Here is a 17,364-nt window from a genome sequence, read left to right on the forward strand (position 1 = left end):
ACACAGAGTCGGAGCTCAGCATATATATCTCTCTCATCCTCCTTTCTCTGGCTACTGCCTCTCAGCTGAAATGTCATCTCCTCTAGAAATCCTCTTCTGATTCCCCAAATCCTGGTCAAAGGGGCCTTTCTTTGTGCTTCCCAGAGCTCTTGGCTTCACACCCCACCCCATCTCAACATTTATCTTTCTTTGTTTAATAATTTGTACCCACTGGAATATCAACTCCACAAGGAAGGAACTGAGTTTTTTGCTTGTTTGTTGCGCTTATTTACTATTTCCTTTTAACTGTTTATTGAGATATAGTTTGAATGTGTTCATGTGTGCATACTAAATCATTTCAGTCATGTCTGACTCTGCGACTCATAGTCTCTCTGACTCTATGGACTGTAGCCCCTCAGGCTCCTCTGTCCATGGGATTCTCCTGGCAGGAATACTGGAGTGGGTTGCCATGCCCTCCTCCAGGGGATCTTCAGACCCAGGTATCAAACCCATTACTCTAGAGTCCCCTGCATTGGCAGGTGGGTTCTTTACCACTAGTGCCGCCCAGGAAACCTGAGATACAGCTTACATACCATAAAATGTGTCCATTTCAAGTGTGCAATTCAATGGTTTGTAGTGAATTTACTTATTTGCACCATCACCATAATCTAACCTTAGAACATTTTTTGACCCCCTAAAAAGAAATATAGGGATTACTCTCCACCCTTTTTTCTTCTCCACCCTAGCCTTAGACAACTGCTCATCTGCTTTATGTATCTATAGATCAACCTGCCCTGAGTATGTCCTGTACATGGAGTTATACAATATGTGTTCTTTTGCAGCTGGCTTCTTTCATTTAGTATTTTTATCTTTGCATTCTCAGTTTAGAAATAAATTGCCTAGCACAGAAAAGACATTCAGTGAATTTTCTAACATGAAAAAATAAATGCACTACCCAATTCTACCATTTTTTGGGAGTTAGAAATCGTCCTCAAAATAGAACTCGTCCAAGAGGCGTTGACAAAGCATTATGTTAGAAATAGCATTCAAAGTTGAAAGTATTAGTCAGTCAGTCAAGTCCAACTCTTAGCAACCCCATGGACTGTAGCCCACCAGGCTCCTCTGTTCATGGGATTCTCCAGGCAAGAATACTGGAGTGGGTTGCCATTCCCTTATCCAGGGAATCTTCCCAACCTAGGGATCGAACCCATGTCTCCTGTGTATCCTGCATTGCAGGCGGATTCTTTACTGCTGAGCCACCTGGGAAGCCCTGTAAACAGTGTTAGTGCTTTTTAAACCCCTTCTAGTTGTTGGTCTGTTCCCATGGAACCCCTTGGACTAAGGTAAGGCCCAGAAGAGGTAGCTGAGGTAGGTGTGAACCACACATGGAAGCTGTCCCCCTGGGCTCTGGGGGGCGCTGTTAGGCACTCGGGGGGGAGCTGCTGATACTTGGGTGCCAGGCCTTAAGGTCTGCAGTCTGTGCAAGACAGAGGTGCCCCTGCCTTCTCTTTGCTGTCCCCTCGCATTGCTCATCTCAGCAGTTGCTTCTCTGCCTTTATCAAAACTGGAAAGGGTCTGACGAAATCATGCCCAGGTTCAATGAAACATGAGGGCCAATACCTCAAACACTCACAAAGGTACTGAGGTTTTGAGAGAACAAAGTCAGACATTTTTAGCTGGGGAATTTCAGATATCAGCTAACCAGAAATGGGGCTGTTGGAAGAAGCGAGGAGCATCACATAACTATTTCAAAGATTCTGCCATTCCCAAGAACAGAGGAGACAAGAGACAGACTATAGAGATGGTCCCACCCAAAGTTGTCTACCCAGACCCTAGGGAATGTGGGAAGATGCCCCTTCCGGCGTGCATACCAGTGAGGCACAGCTTCTGATCTGTAGAAAGATTTCTATTAACTTTCTTTTTCTACCATGCTATTGTCAAATGCAATATTAATGTAGCATCAAAATTTATCATTTTATGTCATAAATCTTCCTTTAATTTTATATATAATAAGTGCTTACAGATGCAAATCATGTTTGAATGGAAGGACATAATGGTTAAAAGAAGTATTGGCCATATTGTAGTAATTTTGCAAACAGCTGTTTCAAGTTAACATATGTGTATTCCCAGTCTTGTGTATATGAGATACAAGTTAATGTCAACAGTACATTAACAATGCAACTGAATCTAATTATGGAATTGAAAGTGCTATGCGTAGAGGGATAACATTGTCACTGAAAAGCATAGGTAGACATCTGTTTCTGGTGAGTTTCAAATAGGTACTTGCATCTTTTACACTCATCAATTCCATAATTTTTTGCAACAGTGGATTAACTAAAAGATTTGTCTGCATATTTGTTCCTAAAACTGGATGGCAGATATAGTCTTCAGCAATTTAGTTTTGCGAGCGGTATTATATATGCCTTTTAAGTATGCATATGGGAGGTGTAAAGAGGGCTGCAGATAATGCTCTTCTGCACAGTTGATCGGAATTTAGAGCAAAAGGAAAGCTTCCTTGCTTTGTTACCAGATGGCTCCCCACTACGTCCACAATTCCTTATTTTACTAGATTCTTCTGTTGAAAATCCTTTCAGTTAGTGAAATTACTTACATTAACCTTCAGGGTCTCTTAAGATGTTAATATCCTTGGAACACTGGGGCTGTTGGACCCTTCAAGTATGAGTGATTTTACTTACACAGTTTTTCTCCCAGTAACTGGCTAAACTCAATGCACTGAGTAAATAGAGGAATGGGGTATGATTTTGAGGGGAACCCCCTGGCAAAGAAGATTCCTCAAAGAAAAAAAGGTGCCTGAGAAGCAAGGGGCATTGGCTGCCAATGTGCCCAAGTGTCATGCCAAGTTCACTTCTAAAAGCTGAAACAACTCATGTATCCTTGAGCAGCAAACTTGGAATATAGTACCTTTGTGGAACTGTTAAAGGAATTCAAATTTTTCACCCGGAGGGGTGAAGATTTCAGAGATGGCCTGATTGGACTATTCCCATTACCTACCTTTGTTTCCCATGTTATCAATTTAGCTTAGTTAGAAGACCCACATTTTTTCCCCTTCTAGCTCTTCATTTGCAGGTTTCCATTGCCCAAAGCAAACTAAAAATTACTTAGTCAAGAGTATTATGACAGCGGTCCTCTCAGCCATCTAGAGCTTCCAAACAAACCCCTCCAGATCATTCACATGATAAAGCAATGAAAGATTGTGCTTTTGTTTGCACTGCATTTTTAAGCAGGAGGCCCTGAGCATCTAAAGGCAGGCCATTTTTAGACGGTTGCCAAAGATGTAAAGCATTGTTAAATGGAGATGATCACTCATCGGCTTAACTGTTGATGGAAATAAAAAGCTTATGTTCCTCCTTTATTGCTTAGAGGATTTGGATATCAGTGCAATGGGGCTATGATGCCAACTATCTCAAAGACTGCCAGCACCAATTTGTCTCATCTGGTAAGCTGTGTCCTAAGTGTTTTATCCATGCTCGTGGCTCTGTGCAGGTGCATTTTTCAGAGAGAAAATGAATTACTTAGTCAAGTGTACAATGACAGTAGTCCTCTCCCCCAGAGTTTCTACACAAACTCCTCCAGATCACTTATATGAGAACACATGTTCATTCAGCTTCTAAGACGGGAATAGTCACTGGTGAATAAGGCAGATTAAAGAACACAGTGCTGAAGTTCCCTGTTGTAAAGGACTTTAAAGGAGTTTTAAAATTTGACTAAATATGCGCATTGTATCTGGTCTCCAAAAAGGTAAGGTATTTTAGTGGCCTGAGGGTAAACTACAAAAAACTTCTATTCTTCTGTCTCTTGGCTGCAAATACAAAGCATAGCTGTTAGCCTAAAAAGAGTATGCTTGACTTTGCAGTGTTTATTTCTACGTTGTACCGAAAGATGACCACTGGCCAAATTTTTCTTGGGGGAACAGGATTCAAACACTTAAACCACCAATTCTTGTAGTTCCAGAAAGATCAGGGTTGTTTTGTTTTGTTTTTTTGGCTAGCACACCATTTGGCAAGGCAAGCCAGTTTTGGTCATCAGGTTATAAGAAGGAAAAAAAACTAAAAAGAGGGAGCAAGAGAATATGAGAATAAAGGAAAAGAAGGAATGGGAGCAAGATGAATTAAGGGGAGAAAGAAAGAGGGGGTTTAGAAAACCTAAGTGGTAGCGGATGTCATTTGGTGTCACGATTATCAATCAGCCAAAATGGTCTAAAAGTTAACCACAAATTCAGCAAGTGGAACTTAGAGGCTGTGCCACAAACAGGCAACAATGGGTCATCGTCTCCAATTGGAAGCTGACATTTTCAATTATCCAGATGTGTGTTTGGTTTTATAGCCATTAGGCAACTGCATTGCTAACAAAATACAGAGATGCTGTTAATCAGAGAGAGGCTAATTGTAGTCAAAAAAGAAAAATGTCGTATTTTTTACTTTTGAAAAGGACTAATCCTTTTCTTAGCTTAGTCTTCAGAATCATGAGAATTTTCTTGTTTTGAGAATAAACCTAACCATGGTAACTCCTTTGCTAACTGTACTTCTTACATTTCCTAATAATAAAAGTTGTCCTTTATTTTGATTCAAGTGTTTCCAGTGTGGAAGCTTAACCCTTTAAGTTACCAAGATATTTCAGTGAGGTCTATATTAGATTTTCTGTACAAGGCTAGTCATATTGAAACAAACAAACCCACACAATATTTAGACAGTGAACCTCTCAAGTCCTCCCCTCTGCTAGACTGAAAAACATTAGCCAATATCATCAAAACAAGAGACTGGGATAGTCTTTTGGGGGGAACCTGACTAGTCTAAGAGATAAGACAAATATACTGGTATTAAAGATTTGCTACTAAAATGATCCATTGAGATCACCCTAACATAAAATCCAAAATCAGTAAGTCCTACCCATATGCTCAGAGCTAACTGACTAAATACGCCCCTCGTAATCCTGAGCCAAAAACAAGGGTCCCCAGACATCTGAGTCAAACTTCTATAATGACAGATAGAGACAAAACAAACTGAAGAAAGCAATAAGCAGGGGTAAGAAAATTGCAAATAATATCATTAATATACTATGTTAGACAGAATAATGGCCCCCCAAATATGTCCACATCTGTATTGGTTTTTCAGAGTTTTCATAACAAAATACCACAGAGTGCCTTAAAAACAGCAGAATTTTATTCACTCACAGTTTTGCAGACCAGAAATCTGAAAAAATGATGTCAGTAGGGCTAGAGTCCCAGTGCAAGCTCTAGAGGAGAATACTTCCTTGCCTCCAGCTTCTTTTTTTTTTTTTTTAGTATTTATTTACTTATTTTTGGCTGCATCGAGTCTTAGCTGTGGCACATGAGATCTGCTTCTTTCTCATAGTGGTGCCCAGGCTTAGTGGCCCTGAAGCACACGGGATCTTAGTTTCCCAATCAGGGACTGAACCCGTGTGCCCTGCATTGGAACTTGGATTCTTAACCACTGAACCACCAGGGAAGTCCCCCTCCTCCAGCTTCTGGTGGCTCCAAATATTCCCTGTAGCACTGCTCCAAGGTCCTTCTTAGTCTTCACACGGCCTCCTCCCTTTCCTCTTTGTCTTCTCCTCTGCCATCTTTCATAAGGGCTCTTGTCATTGGGTTTGGGGCCCATCCAGATTACCCATGACAATATCATTTAAGATTCTGAATTTAATTATGTCTACAAAGAAATATAATTCAGAAAAATCCAAATAAGATCATATTCACAGGTCCTGGGTATGAGGCAGTAGAGGTATTTTTTGGAGGGGACACCACTCAACCCACTACCATGTTCTGAGTCTTAGGATGTATTTATGTGTTACCTTACATGGCAAAAGAGATTTTGCAGGTGTAATTAAGGTCAGAATCTTGAAAGGGAGAGATATTCCTAGGTTTTCCACATGATCTCAATATAATTAGCAAAGTCCTTATAGGAGGGAGACAGGAGGGTCACAGCCAGTGAAGGAGGTCAGAGGTTATAGAACCAGAGGTCAGAGTGGCTTGAAGCAGCCAAGGAATGCAGGCAGCCTCTAGAAGCTAGAAATGGCAAGGAAAGAGATTTTCCCCTTGAGCCTTCAGAAGGAGTGCCGCCCTGCTGACCCACAGATCAACCCTATAGACATCTGACCTCCAGTACTGTAACATAACGTGTGCTCAGCCGCTTCAGTTGTGTCCAACTCTTTGTGACCCCATGGACTGTAGCCTGCAAGGCTCCTCTGTCCATGGAATTTTCCCAGTAAAGAATACTGGTGTGGGTTGCCATTTCCTCCTCCAGGGGATCTTCTTGATCCAGGGATGGAACTTGCATCTCCTGCATTGGCAAGCAGATTCTTTACCACTGAGCCACCAGGAAAGCCCCTGTAACATAAATAAATATATGTTTTTTTAAGCCACTAAAATTGTGAGAATTTCTACAGCAGTAATAAGAAACTAATACCTATACTAAAAATGGCAAGAAGATATCACACCCTTAAAATCACCACAGAGTATTAATTAATTTTGAAATGAAATATGCACAGAATGTAAAGAAGATCTCTTGGAAATCACACACACATGCACATATTCACATATCCACATGTATACTAGCAAAAATGAAAAATTCAATAGAAGCAAAAAATGATATAACTGAGAAATTTTCGTAGAAATTAGAGGGAAAAAAAGATATGACATTAGAACACAGTAGTTACAAAACTTATAGAACCAGAAAGTTGATCCAACCCTCACAAAATAAAAGTTCTAAAAAAGGAGAAAGGACACAGAGGAGAGAAAATCATCAATGAAACAATTTAAAAATGTTTTTCCTATAAAGGCATAATTTTCACATTGAGATGGTCTACTGAGAGTCTAGAGTAGGTGAAAAGACACCCTCATCTAGCCACATATCATGAAATTTCCAAATATCATAGAGAAAGAGATTTTAAAAGATATCAAAGGAAAAAAATTAATTCATATACAAAAGGATCTGGAATTATAGTACATTCTGATATTTTGATAGTAAAAATGGGAGCTAGAAAACAATGGAGAAGTGTGTTCAAAATTCTGAAAGGAAATTATCCCTAACCTAGAATGTAATACTAGTCAAACTGCTAGAATAGGAAACAGCTATTCTAAGACAGGCAAGTTCTCATAAAGCTTAGCTTAACTCCCATTCACTCTTTCTTGGGAAGCTACAAGAGTATGTGCTCCCCTAGAACAGAGAACTAAACCAATAACAGGAAATAGATAAAATTCAGAAACTGAGGTTTCTACAAAGAGACACAAGAAAAATGTGATCTCTGGGATGATGGTGAAGCAGATCACAGATGCGGAGGCAACCATTCCAGGTGGGGACGGGTCACAGGACATGGGGATGCACTGTCAAAAAGATAAAACTGATGAAACTTCTGATTCATCTGGGCTGCTCTGGTGGCTCAGTGGTAAAGAATCTGCCCCCAGTGCAGAAGCCGCAGGCAATTCAGGTTCGATCCCTGGGTCAAGAAGATGCCCTGGAGGAGGGCATGGCAACTCTCTCCTGTATTCTTGCCTGGAGAACCCATGGAAAGAGGAGGCTGATGGGCCACATTCCATAGGGTTCCAAAGAGTCAGACATGATTGAAGGGACTTAGCAAGCACACACATGCACTGACTCATTTGAGGAAATTTAGAAAATTGGGAGGCTTGGGGTTAGATTTGTGATAAGCACATAGAAGCCAGGAAAATAAGGGGTTTTCCTCGGTGATCGAGGGTTAAGACTAGGGGCTTTCACTATAGGGGATGAGAGTTAGATCCCTTGTCAAGGGACTAAGATCCCACAAGAGCAAGACATGGCCAAAAAACAAATTAAAAAACCAAAAGCAAAACAGGAAAATAGGGAGAAAAGGCAAGTAAGGAAAAGGAAGGAAATAATCATGGTATGCTACATAGCTTAGCATCAATAACATTATGTGTCACAATAATATAAAAACTGACTGCTGATCTAACCACAATTTTTTGACATCTGTATTGGGAATATAAAGGCTACAAAAATACATATGAGGGAGTAGGGCTGGGGAAACAGAGCAAAACCGCAGCTTCCACAGTGGAAAGTTACAGACAATGCCTAAAATTTTCAAAATTAAGAAGTAACAGTACAAGGATGATACTTAACGAGTTAGAGCAAAATACCAAAAGAATTCAGCTAAAAGAGCTGAAAGTTATTATTCTTATGGAATGATATATGGCAAATGGGGAAGTAGGACACTGCTGGGTTTTTTTTTTTGTTTGTTATAGGACTTAGATAATTGTTTAATTATGTCATATATATAATTTTTAAAAACCTGTAGTATTGTGAGTATTTTAGTAGAAGGATGATTTTATTTAAGTTGTCTTGCAAAGTTCCCTTGATTTTCTGTTGTACTATTTTGATTAGATTACAGAATGGTAGATATAGTTTAAATATGAGGGGGAAAAGCACAGAAATATTATAAGAAAGAAAGAGTCCAAGAGGCTACTGAATAGAACTCAGTCAGAAAGGTAAACAATGCTGTGTGACCTTAATCTTTCTAAGTGGTTCTTCTGTTTTCTCTAGCTGTGAAATATATTTATGACTTTCAACTCCTTTCTTTTGCTTTGGAATGCCAAGTCAAGACACACCCTAAAGCAAACAATTTTAACAAAAATAACCCTCTGTTATGTGTTATCAAATGACCTAAATTATCCTGAAAAAATATAGCTTATTTCTTTATATGCAATCATAAGCAGCTCTAATGTGTTTTGTCTGGTCTAAAATTGTATGCAACTTATCAACAAACAATTGTGCATATGAATTAATCAAAATATTTCTTCAGCATTTTAATGAACATCCATCTACATCCATATGACCATATAGTTTTCAAATTTATCCTCTTATGTTAAGCCTTCTGTTAATGACCTATTTCGTGACTTCTCCTCGTCTACCTTTCTAACTTTGTATTGATTACTCTAGACCACCCAACATGTTTCTAGGCCACTTCCCTGAGACGATGACAACCTGTGAGGGACCATGAATTAATTTTACAGTTACCAAAGGAAACCCCAAGCCAAAAAATAAACCAAATAATGTGCTCTGAGGTTAAATAAGTGGAAGAGGATGGCCTTATTCAGGGACACTATGCTTTCTGGTGAACTCATCCATCTGTTCCTCTGGGTTCGTCAGTACAATCCAGACTGTCTTCCGAGGGCACGGGGGCTAGTGCTGCAATAAGCATTGTTGTGCCCGTGACTCCCAGCTCCCTGCACCGGTGCTATTCATCACTGCGTAGCCTGCCTTTTCTCAGAATACAGTCCATAGCCCTTATGTCGTAGTTCTCCTGCCCATAGCTCCCATGGGGGCTCTTCAGCTGCCTGCCCATCTATCTTGAGGGCTTGCAATGCTGCATTTTACAGGAGGCAGCAGACTGATTATCCGCTGATTATCAGTAGATAGAGAGCTGATTATCTTGCTCTCTCTGCCCCAGGAAGTGAGAACATCCTTTAAGTATCTGTACTCTCATTTCTTTCTTCCATGATGAGGAAATCTGTACCTTATTTCCTATCTCATGGTTACTCTTCCCCTGCAGAGAAAGAGTGGCCAGTCAGTTGGTCCCTGATAGCACTGGGGTACCTCCAAAGCAAGATGGCCCCATGTGCTGTCTTCATAGGCCTGGTGGACATGCTTCGGGAGAGTGAGCTGACCTCTCCACTTCCCGTGGCCTCCTGCCAGCCTCCTCTCTCAGGCCCAGTTTCTCAGCGTGAGACTGGGTGGATCTATTGGCTCTGTCTTGCTATCTTCAATTCAGGGGGAAGGAATAGAAAACTTCGCTTTGCATAATCAAAGCTCGACTAATAAACCTGATACTTTGCCCAAACTGGTTCAGTTCTCTGTGTGCATGCTTTATTCATCAGAACCCCTGGGGTAGGGAGAGGAGGGAAGTAGCAAAGGGGAAGATTCCAGAGCTGAACCCCACCCTGGACTGCCAACAATCACTCTAAGATTAAGATATGCTGAAGGCCAAATCAGTTCCTGCAGGAAAACTCTGCTCTGCCGAAGCCTGCCACAACTCAGTTAACCTATAAGGCAAATATTAGCTCTCTCCCCAAAACAGCATTAAAAAGTGGCTCCACTGTGTTTGGTGCTGGTTTCATGAGTGTGCCCTGGGGATTGCCGACAATACGCTGGTGCTAAAGTAGCAACTGGAATCCTTTACCCAGTCGGCTGGACTCAGGCTCTGTTCTGGCATGTGGCCCAGCATATCAATATTGTGGTTTTCAGCACATTTTGGAAGCTGCTTCCCTAAGCCATGTGACAACCCCAGAAGTTGGTCTGGCACCAGAAGACTTCATCAGATTGCGAACTTGAGAGCCCTCGAACCGGCTGTTTTTGTATTGATGCCTCTTCCCGTAATCACTAACAGAAGGTGAGACGGCTGCAGTTGGAACACACCTCGCACCTTCTCCGCCATCCGTGTTTATGTCTCTGAACGCTTGTAAATCTCCTGGGCTCTGAGCACTTGCCTACTGGAATAAAAGCTGTCTCTGGAGACAGCTCCGGTAAAAGTCGGAGTTATTAGCAGAGCTCAACAGACATACCTGGAAAGAGCATGTGGCAGGGCTACAGATTTGTCAGAAAGATTTAAGAGTATCCATTTATTTACTGATTTTAACACTAGCAGAAACCAAAGCTGTGAATACTCTAGACCTAGCAATCTGGTGGTCCCCGTGGAAACTGTGCAAACCACGTGGCCTGCATTAATGCAACGTCCTAGGTACAAGTCATGGTGAATCTCCAATCGAAAAGTGGCAAATTAGTAGACAATGTCAAAGCTGACAGTTTTCGACTTTATGCTTCACTTATTCCAGCATTAAAAAAGATGCTTTATCTATTAAAACAACCACCACACAACCAATATCGAGTATCTACTACACATTTGCCTGGTTGTAGGCATTGAGAGGGCTGCAAAACAATTCCTTGTATTCTTTGATTTGAAGAGGTTTATAATCTATTGGTGACTTACAATAAAGGCACGTTAAACCCTCAGAAAGCAGAAGTAAATTAAACGATACATTTTCTAGTAGCTACCTCGGGTGAAGTAGAAGACAGAGAGGCTTTAATATGGTGAACTGTGGAAGGCTTCCTGAAGAAATGTGACATAAAGAATGGGTAGGTGGGCTTGGGGAAGTAAAAAGGAAAGGGAAAAAATTCTAGGCATGGAGAGGGAGTGTTTCTCAAGAAGTGGAAATAGAAACGTGCAGACTCTGCTTGTGGAAAAGGGAAGAAACAAGCTGGGCGGCCTAGAGGGAATAAGCATGAGGAAATACAGTGACTTTAATAAAAAATGACAGCTAAAGACAAATCCTGAGTGAAGGATTTTTAGAAGTCTAACCAAAGGGTTTAAAATTTAGGTAGGAGTAAATAAGAAGTCATAAAGGTTTCAGTCGGAAAGTGAACAAATAAAAGCTAAATTTAAATGTGATTCACCACTGGGTGAAGAAGAGTAAACACAGAATGATAATTGTCAATTGACCAGACTTAACAAACCCACTTCCACACGCTGCCCACCATAATGAAGACGGTACCTAATGGTTAAACGTAGGAACAGCCTCCAACATACAGTTTCAGCATTAATTGATTTTTGGCTGGCGTTTTGTTGACAGCAGGATATTTATTACATCACAACAATTAAATTATGCAGACCAACAGTTGGAATAAGACAGACACCGTCAATTCTTTCTAAAACTACTTTTCCCTTGAAGTTTTTTCCCTTAAAGTGTGAGATGGCTCTATTTTAGTAAAAAAGAAAGGAAAAAAGAGAGAAAATTTGTTTTTTCCATTATAGCCAGCCCAGTGATCTCTCCATAAACAGTACTCCTTAAAAAAAAATCAAAGTCCAGATTTTCTGAAGTAGTTTTCATGATAACTTATTAAAGTCAATAACAATTCATTAATTGAGTTGCTTTGTTTTGCAGAATTCAGAAAAAAAAAAATGAAAAGGGGTGTGGAGAGATTTAACGTTCTCCACGGATTTCAGTTTTGACAAATAGTGACCAGTCCTGTTTGTCAAGGATCGTATTTTACTTTTATTCCCTCGCTCCAAAAGATTGCATAACCAGTACAAAATATCACTAGAGATAAGCCACTTTCTAATAAACACTTAATGAGGTTTCTTCAATCTTAATTTCTAGGACAAATAAACAAAAAAAACTTTTTTTTTTTTTACTTTCAGAGTTGTGAACATTTTAAAAGCAAGACAAGAGAGCATCCTTCTCCACCCCCAGCCCCTTCTCCTGGTTTCATTACTCGTGTCGCCTCTGCTGCTCCAAGTCGGGCTTTTCAGGCCACCAAAGGGCAGCAGGACATCCAGAATGCCATTCCCCGCCCCCTCCTGAGAGCCAGTGGTCACAAGCCTGCGCTCCGTTCCACACTGGTAGCATCCAGGTGGAATTTAAAATAGAATGGATGAGGACCCAGTTATGTAAAAAGTCACCTCTGCTCTTCTGTTCCATCATGGGAGTTAAGACCAGCTGGGGTGCTTCTGGTATCAGTTTCCAGTACATAAGTCTCTGTGATCTGCAGCAGAAATTCTTACAACAAGGCCCTTAGAAGTCTCGTTCTCTGATGGACTGCCAAAGGCAGAGTCCAAGGCATATCTGTTCAGGCAGACTTTTTGCTGAGTTTCTCAGGGACTGGGAAAAACAACCAGAAGGCACAGTCTCCGCTGGGTTCAACAACTAATAATCTACAATTGTCCTGGGTGGGAGGTGGGATTTATTGCTGTGCAGCTACTTCTCTTGGTTCAGTTGGCCCGCCCGACTGGTGAGATTCAGTTTCTTAGAAAAGTTTCTTTGAGTGAAATGAGTATTTCCTTTGACTCTCCCTCCTACATCCTCTTTTCTAGAATGTAGCTAAAAACACCTTACCCCTGCTACAAAAAGAATTCAAGTACTTCCTTGTGGGATCAAGAAGCTACAGATGCTTCAGTAACCTGTGCAAACTTGGAATTACACTGTGCTTTGCTTAATAGCATTAATCAAATTTTGGGTAGCTGGGCTCAGATCATGAGATGATATAATTGCAGCTCCCATTTTATGAACAATTAATGGCATTATCTTTATATCATTTTTAGAAAGCTTGCAAAAGACAATAAGTACCACATTATACCCCGTTGACCAGTTAATATTTCATGCTCTCTCCCAATTACAAACCAAAAATGGTAGATAGGAAATGAGACTCCTTCTTGCTGCTAAAGAAATAAGCAATTTGAAACATGTAGTTGTGGATATGTTTGGATTTGACTCGTCATTAACTTTATGCTTTAGCTTTAATTTAAAGCTAAAGAGAGCATAATCCCCACTAGTGATAGTAGAGATGAACCACTTCTAATTAATAAGAGGTACAAATTAGATTCTGAAGAAGCCCTTCACCTTCATATTTCAAGATAAAGAAGATATCTGTAACTTTTTACATCTTCTATAGTTTCATGTGACCTGATCAGATTACAATAAATATATTAGTATAAATTATAAATATAAAAATAGTGACAATTTATATAATTTTAAATGTAACATAAATTATACATTTATATAATACGTAATACTTCTGTCAATAATTAGTTTAAATTGAAATCCACAAGGAAAAGTGGAACTGAAGGTAAAAAATGGAAGCCAAAACACTCTAGCCTGTGCCATCCTAAGACCAGGGGCCCCTCTCTGTTTGCCAAACCCAATAGCTAAGGTTCCTCCTCCTGGGAGTGCAAATTCATTAGCAAAGGCAGTCCCTCGCACCCTACCACACACAGGCATACACAATCACACAGAACCACACACACAACCTCCCTCTCTCCAGCCCCGTGGGAACTCCAATTAGAGTTTTAGAACCAAAAGAGCTTTTCATCATTTTACAAGTGAGAAAACTGAGACTCAAAGTTGAAATTGACTGCAAGATTAAAGCCTGCTGACTGGAAGCCCCGTCACCCAACTCAGCCCAGTGTTCTTTCCACTCTTTCTCCCAGTGCACACAATCCAAACAGCAAAGAGTGGGAAACAGAAGGGTATCCACGCAGACCACCATTCGCCTCTGAGAGACTGGACTTCAGGGAGACCTCCTCAGGAGACCCACCTATCCATTGTGGGTTGTTTTTTTTTTTTAATCTTCAGAGAACAGAACAACTCTTTTGACTGAGATATCTGTGAACTATGGTATAAAGATCACGAAAGAGGAATTTGGACCTTGAGACCCAATACCTGTGATTTGGTCCAAAAAAAAAAAAAAAAGAGAGAGAGATGGAGCAAGCAATCAGTACTTTTTAGTCAGGTTCTGCGGCAGTACGGTGTGGTAGAAAGCACAAGACTTTCAAAATAAGATCTATTTTTGACCCTACTATTTTCTAACTGAGTGGTCTTCAGCAAGTTTCTTAATCTCTCTAAATTCATTTCTTTATCTATAAAATGAGTACCAATTTGAGGAGTTTGAATCTTTGTGTGGAGTGAGAAGAGAAAGACACAGAGTTAAGAGAAAACACAGGGTGGTGAGAGGGGCGAGGTGTGAGGGGATGTAGGCTCTCAGTGCATGAGAGTTCAAGACGCCTGATGCAAAATAAGTGCCTAAATGTCTGCTCATTGAATGATAAGCTTAATTCTTCAGTTGGACCAACTTCTAGAAATGTTTTCTTTGCTTTAAAGGTATGGACAGAATGATCCCTAAGGCCTCAGATTATACACAAGAGGTACATGGCCCGGAAACTGTGTCTTGGACTTGAAAATAGTTGACCCAGTGACTCTAAGAATAGAAGGCTGTGAATGGCCCTCTCAGGGTTTATCTGGATGCCTAGACAGTGCTTGATCGCAGGAGTAGCAACAAAGGCAACATTCAAGTGACCCCACTCCCAAACTAGATTAAGTAATCCCCCTGCTTGTTCCTGGCGCGCCCTGTGTCCCCACTGCGTTCACTACACTCGCTATGACCCCCTGACTCCTTGTCAGTCTTGTCAATGGGGCTGTGAACTCCACTACTATTTAACTCAGTGCTATCTAGCCCCACTTTTTAACCCATAACAGAGGCTCAGTATATCTTTCTAAAAGAAAAAAAAATCCAGCAACTTCCTTAAAACATCTATCATCATTGGCTCGAAAAATCAGCCTCAAGTATTCACGTTCTCCAATCCCTCAGTTCCCCTGCAGAGGAAGCCTCTTCTCTAATTACACCATCTCGGCCACTTAGGTATCTGCTCAGGATGTTCCTCACCACGTTAATCCCTTCAGTAAGTTGTGTTCAGAACCAGTATCTGGTGTACTGGGCCCCATGGCAGGGGTTCAGCAGGGAGTGCTCCACAATGCCTCCTGGAGAGGTCTGCCGAATAAAGTGAGCTTGGATGAGGGCTCTGATTCTCAGAGAGGCCACTAGCCATTAGCCAAAATATTTCTGGATCCGTAACTGCACCCTATCATCAACTTGACTCTCTAAAAATTACAATGTGGCTTTAGGACCTGGTACATAGCGTTCACTCAATAAATATTTGTTGGATAAAGGAATGAATGGGAGAAGATCGGAATTTCAGTGAGCTTTTATTGCTCTGGGCCAATAGAGAGGATATGCAGCAAATAAAATACTTTATTTGCTGATAAAGCAAATAAAGTAAATCTTTAATTGGAATAAGTCTGGAATTTGGAATCCACTAAGCTGGGCTTCCCTGGTGGCTCAGATGGCAAAGACTCTGCCTGCAAGCAGGAGATCTGGGTTCAAACCCTGGGTCAGGAAGATTCCCTGGAGAAGGGAATGGCTACCCACTCCAGTATTCTTGTCTGGAAAATTCCATGGACAGAGGAGCCTGGTGGGCTAAGGCCCATAGGGTTACAAAGAGTCAGACATGACTGAACAACTCATACACACAAGCTGGTATATCCTGAGAGTTTATTAACATTTCAGAAGTCCTCTGAGGAGTAGGTGATGACTCTCATACCCATTTCCTGTCGCCAATTAGGTGAAACAGAGTTTTCTGATACCACAGCTAAAAGCATGTGCCATCTGACTTCAGAGTTCTCCCCAGAGATCTATCCTGGAAAACACTGGTTAGCTAATCTTTCTTAACTGCCAAGCACCAGAACATTCTCCCGCATCTGAACTCTGACTCCAGAAGAGTAACTTGTTGGATTCTATGCTTTTATTTATTAATAATATCAAATTAACTTGTTTCAGACTTGTCTCTATGGCTGTTTTGTGCCTTTAAGGAAAGGAATCTAGTCTTCAGAAATTCCCACAGTACTGGACACACAGTAGGTGTTTCATAAATAAGTTTCTAAAATTTGTCTTCAATGTGTCCAATTTCCCTGAGAAAGGCATGGTGTGCATTAGGGAGAACAGGACCCTCAATTTTTTTTAGAACTCTCCAGACAGTTCTCACTCACATCCACTCTCTGCCCTTCATCTCTGACAGTGCTCTCAAAGATCGAAGAAAAAAAAAAAGAGACAAATCGGCAAAATGAAATCACCTAACACAATTTAAATATGATAGATTATTAATAGATGCTAGGCTAGAATCTTCCCTTTCGATAAAAGTAAATGCCTGCACAGATGACGATAGATGTCAAGCTTGACAGTATTTCTCTCATTCTCAAGTCTGCTGACATGTTGAGACCTCAGTCTGGGTGTGGAAAAGTCAACTTTTTGGTACCAACTCGGACTCAAAAAACTATTCTTCTGTGAGGTAAAGGAGAGGAAAGAAACGTGAGCAGTGAGAATTTCCAGCCGCTCCACCCAGAGTATAATTAATCCATATGCGACTGGGGTGGGTGGCTCTCAAACATCGCCCATTGAACCCACACCTTCGCCCAGGTTCATTAAGACAGAAGCGCCCCTATAGTCTTCGGCTTGTATCAATATTCCTCCCGCAGAGACCCACTCTCCGGAGACTGAGACGGGAGGAAAGGTCAGGAACACTGGGTCTGGACCTGCTGTCGGGAAGCAGTGGGCCCGAACGTCCCCCGCGGAGTCCGCTCTCAGCCAATGGGAGCCTGAAGTCCGGGGATGATGAGATGAGGGGCCGCTGCTGGGCCAATCAGGTTCCAAGCGCAGCCAGGGAGGGGGGAGGAGATGGGAGGAGAGGCCGGGGGCGATGGAGACAGAGCTACATCAACAGAAGTTTCTCACCTTGGAATGCGACGGACGCTCCCGCATCTCCTGCACATCTCCAACTTGGCGCCGGAGGAGGGCCCCAGGCTATTTTCTCAACTTCCTCACGCTGCTCCCCGCTCGCGAGGGGAAAGCTGCTGAGAACACCTACTACAGCTGGCCTTTTTACGTTGTCTGCAGGGACAAGGGAGGCGAGGGACAACTTGGTGCGGGGAAACTGACCTCTGGCCTGGTGGGCCTCTGGGTGGGGAGGGTCGAAGAGGAGTGGCTGGGGCTGGGG

This window comes from Bos javanicus, chromosome 4 (assembly GCF_032452875.1).
Source record: "Bos javanicus breed banteng chromosome 4, ARS-OSU_banteng_1.0, whole genome shotgun sequence".
Classification (NCBI taxonomy): domain Eukaryota; kingdom Metazoa; phylum Chordata; class Mammalia; order Artiodactyla; family Bovidae; genus Bos; species Bos javanicus.